This window comes from Simochromis diagramma, unplaced genomic scaffold (assembly GCF_900408965.1).
Source record: "Simochromis diagramma unplaced genomic scaffold, fSimDia1.1 OVJJ01000134.1, whole genome shotgun sequence".
In the NCBI taxonomy this organism is placed as follows: Eukaryota; Metazoa; Chordata; class Actinopteri; order Cichliformes; family Cichlidae; genus Simochromis; species Simochromis diagramma.
This window is the reverse complement of record NW_024386959.1, coordinates 21,591-26,720: the sequence shown is the minus strand read 5'-3', so window position 1 is coordinate 26,720 and position 5,130 is coordinate 21,591. Positions and strand designations below refer to the sequence as shown.

Genomic DNA, 5,130 nt, shown 5'->3' with positions numbered 1-5,130 from the left:
AAATGTTCATGCCTTTTTAATTTGTCATTTATTAAAATTATAAATATATTTTAACTCAAAAGTACAGTTTTTTAAATTTAACCCTAACCCTTGTGTGTTTTTTATTTTGACAGCGAATGCGCACCTGCGGACCACTTATGTGCAGCCCTGGTTATATAGCTCGTCATATTGCAGCCACAGAATTCTTTTGTCCATGAAACCATAAAGCTGCACTTTCTTTTTGCCTTATAGTCTGATTTGTCATAACTTCTCCGTTTTGTGGTAAGCTTTTCTTTGGCTGTCACTTCTTCACCCTGACCTGTCTTATTTGGCTCAGCAGAACTGAAATGCTTTTACACGCTCACTCACATAAGCTCAGCGATTCTCTGCGCGATCAACCTCTCACATGTTTAAGCTTGCTGCGGGAGATTTCACTTGTCATGTTTGCATAGTAAGCTAACGATTAATAAGACGCTGTCAGAGGAATTGGTGCACAAATTATCATCACTCACAGATCAGTGCTGTCGCTCTCTATACACAGTTCGCACGATTGCAAAGTGAAAGCAAAAAAACAAGCGCAAATTCAAACGCGACTTCAATGTCACATATTGACAGTGGCTCACCGGCCAAGACAAATTACCCAGCTACATTTCTGAAAGAATGCAAAAGCATTGACATATATTTTTCCTACAATAGCCCGACGGGCAGGGAAGGAAAGATAGATTTTGGTAGCCCGACTGAAAAAATCGCTAGCTCCGGGACGTCGGGCTAGCGATATTGCAAGCCCTGTATCTGATTGAGGAATCACTCATCTTTGGAAAAGAGAGTTTATTACAGAGAAATGGCTCTTTCCAAAATAAAAGCTATACTATCCGCTTCTTCTGGGCTATATTTCTCAGCAGCATAAGGAGAATCATGTGCTAACAGCTGTCTAAATGACTCTGCTAAAGTTAGTAGCATGCTTGCTTTTTTTTGTCTGCTTCCACTTGTCTTTGCACTAGGATGATGTCGGCGTAATGTGCAGTCATATTCGTTGTGTTCCCACTAGTGCTTTCAGGTTAATCTCGTTGAAATGACCTTAACGCCACAACACGGCAATCTCCGTTAACGAGCTACCGCCGATCGCTCCGTGCATGGGGCTAGACGGCAAACACGTTAACGAGCTAACTGCGCTAACACCTAGTTCACACCAATGTAATTGAGCATTGCATGGCACATCCAACATACCGTTTTACTTTAGTCCACGACTCGCTTACCTTCAGGTCATACGTCACATGAAAACCAAATAATTCCAAACGCCAGATCTGAATTTTGCAAGGAGAGCTTAACTTCTGTCTCGCTAGCTTGCCCTGCGCTCTTCCTTCTGACTATGCTGTCTGTGTTGAGCGCTCAGTGGATCTGCGCTCGACAGTGCAGCCTAGGCGGAGTAGTCGAACACAGATTCACTGAGCGCTCAACACAGACAGCATCGTCAGAAGGAAAATTGATAAAATAAATTACAAATGTTGTATTGTTCGATACATGCGTACCGAACCGAAAGCACTGTATCGAACGGTTCAATATCGATACGAAATCGTTGCACCCCTTATATATATATATATATATATATATATATATATATATATATATATATATATATATATTTCTTTTTATCTGTTGAACACTTTAAGGGCTTGTTGTTGTTTTTTTTTTCTGTCTCCAAGCTCTCATTTTACTATGTTTAAATAAAAGCTTTAATTTGAAGTTTAGTCCTTAATGTAGTTTCTTTTTGGCCTAAATGTGCAAAATTGTATGCAATTCCTGGACCTGTATTACCTGCAAGACCTGTAAATAGCAGAGACTTTTCTGCTCTCGTTTGGTTCTCCCAGTCATAAAAATACTTTGCTTTCACCTTCAGGTACAATGTGGAAGAGGAGGGTGGCTGCGATGATCTGGACCAAGGAGACAATGGTTGGAAAATCATCCATACTGATGTATTTAGGTTTCCTCCTTTCAAAAGCTTGCTCTGTGCTGTGCTGGGAGTTGGGGCTCAGTTCCTTACCCTTGCCACAGGTGAGTATTGACTCTCAAATTCACAAACACAATGAAACACTGGCCTTTGAAATGGAGCATTCTGGTTTTCTGAGCACCTCTATCCGATAACAACAGTCTTTGTCCCAAGCATTAGAGTAAAAGGGAAACCTGAAACTTGTATATACATAAAGGGCCTAAATATGTCCTTTGTTTGCTTTAGCGATAATCCTCATGGCATGCTGGGAATGTTCAATGTGCACCGCCATGGCGCCATCAATTCAGCATCCATCGTCCTGTATGCTCTGACCAGCTGTGTGTCAGGCTACGTCTCGTGCAGTTTCTACAACACAGATCAACGGCCAGCGCTGGGTGTGGAACATCATCCTCACATCAGCTCTCTTCTCCGGTAAGTGAAAATGGAAGCGAACCCGCATTTAAAAGCACATGTTCACGTGTCAGTTTCTCATCAAAGGCTGTGCGGTTGGTGTGCGTGTTTTTCGGCCTCCTAGCAACACTTTTGAAATGCGAAACAGTTATCTGCCGCACTCAAACCTCGTGTTGACCATTTACAAAGGAGCTGGCAGGTTAAAGATTAAAGACTTAATGTCTGATTTAGTTAGATAATGAGATATTTCCATTCTCATATCTGCACTTGGATGTGGTCAGTTTCCATGTGCTTTTTTTTAACTTTTGCAAAATTGTTTGAACAATCAATATAATTGATTTTGATAGTATTTTGCGGGATGACTTGATGGTGAAGGTATACACCATGTGGGCACAGATGGTCTCTCCAGCTGATCTCTGGTTTGTTTCCCAGTTGGGCTTTGTGCTGAATGCCATTAACCTACTCTTTGTCACAGTTTTTCATAACTATGTTATTAATATAAGCTTAAAAAACCCTCAAAGTAAATGAAAGGGAACTTAGTTGTAATAGTTGAATGTACAATCCACCAGTAAATTATTTACTCATGAATCTGTGTTCACTTTGCAGTATTTTTGTTCACGTTCCTTATGACATAATGCTATCTAGCAACCCTCAAAGGAAACATTACATGGATTATTAGATGCTTCTCTTTTATTAACTTGATTATTCATCCCTCCAGCTCCACTGTTCTTCACGTGGAGTGTAGTGAACTCTGTCCACTGGTGGAGCGGCTCTACTCAGGCTCTGCCGGCCACCACCGTGCTCCTGCTGCTTGGTGCTTGGGTTGCTGGTGGGCTTCCCGCTAACAATCATTGGTGGCATTGTGGAAAGAACCGAGCTGGCAGCTTCCAGGCACCGTGCCGCACCCGTAACATCCCCAGACAGATCCCGACTCAGCCCTGGTACAAACATACGATTGTGCACATGGCCATCGGTGGCTTCCTTCCCTTCAGGTGAGCTGACCTCAGGTGTTTAGTCAAGGGGAGATTTGTAGAAGTGTAGTCATAGATCAGAGATTAGAAAAGGTGACAATAAAACACTTTATGGTTTTAATCACAAGTAATTAACATTAGACTTGTGAACTATTAAAGGGAAACCCATCATCCAGAGCCCTAGGAAGATAATAGGCAGTTATTGCAAAAGTGAATTTTTTTGTTTGTTTTTTTTGTCATCTCATTTGCATTCACATGTTTTATAGATCACTGCTCATTATTCACTAATGTTTCCTGTAATTAAAACTAAACAGGAAAATATCCAGGAACTGCTGCACTTCATTCTTTTTTTCTTTCTTTTTTTAATGCACCATTTACATAAGTATACATCGAAGCTGAATTTAGATTGATTGACTTCCGTAAAATAAACTATTAGAATTACTCCCTCTCATTTTTGGATTTTTAACTCTGTTTTCCATCCAATCTTTCCCTAAGTGCCATCTCAGTGGAGCTGTACTACATCTTTGCCACTGTTTGGGGAAGAGAGCACTACACGCTGTACGGTATCCTGCTGTGTGTCTTCGCCATTCTCCTGTCTGTGGGCGCCTGCATCTCTGTGGCACTGACCTACTTCCTGCTGTCTGGCGAAGACTACCAATGGTGGTGGAGGAGTGTGCTAAGCACGGGATCCACCGGCATCTTCATCTTTGTCTACTCTGTTTTCTACTATAGGAACCGGTCCTCTATGAGCGGCCTGGTGCAAAGCACTGAGTTCTTTGGGTACTCCCTGCTCACAGCGATGGTCTTCTCCCTGATGCTGGGCAGCGTGTCCTTCTGGTCCTCATTGGCATTTATTCGCTACATCTATCGTAGCCTCAAGATGGACTAGAAATTCAATTTGAAACACGCAACTTAAAACAGACATTTCCACTTAGCACACAAAGACAATCTTCATTCTCCTCTTTTGCTTTTTCACTCATACACACCTGTTGCATTAAAGTGAGGAGAAACAGGGGCCTTTTCCTTGATTTAAAAGGGGTTAATAGTTAAACTTGGACAGCGTGCTGGATTGGTGAAAGCTCAGATGAGTTTGGGGCTGGAATCGCATAGATTTATGATAAAAGGGGATATTTCAACACAAAGGGATGATTGCTTCCCATCAGGGATAAATGGGTAAATTGTTGATTTGCTACGTGAGTGAATGGATTTTTTCAGACTGTGCAGCATCTGATTCCCGCTTCATGGTCCATCACAGTTATGCTGGAGCTATATGTCCTAAATTTCCCACAATATACTTTACCTACTGAGACCAGCAGAATGGTACTGTAGTTTTGGCTTATTGTGCAAGAGCTATTAATAAACGCATTGTTTTGCACTGGCCTGTTTGAGCTCCACATGGCCTTGCAGCGGATAAAAAGAATGATGCCTTTTAGATTGAAGTTGGTGGGGAAGGGGGGCAATATTGTAACTGTATTCTGTGGTCTCCATTGACTGTGATTTTGGTTCTGATGTAAATATAGTCTTTACAGTAAAACTCTTTTTAATACAATACTGCCAGTGTTCTGGATTTTTCCCTCTTCAGTCTTGTTTTGTCACAACTGTTGAGTAGAACTTTCTTCATACTCTCACCAGATCCTAAGAAATGCTATATAACCTCAAAATCTATAGTGCTATGCAAAAGTCTCATGCAATCTAATTTCTTTTTAGAAAAATGTGAAATGGTTGCAGCAATGTTTTGAAAAGTGCAAACGTACATGGAACTGAGCCATCTTCTAATTTCTT

General features: G+C 41.3%; 1 pseudogene; it reads left to right on the top strand.

Annotated features, from left to right (window-relative positions):
* Positions 1–1,859: 1,859 nt before the first annotated feature.
* LOC120737797 lies at positions 1,860–4,897 on the top strand (annotated as a pseudogene).
* The last annotated feature ends 233 nt before the right edge of the window (positions 4,898–5,130 follow it).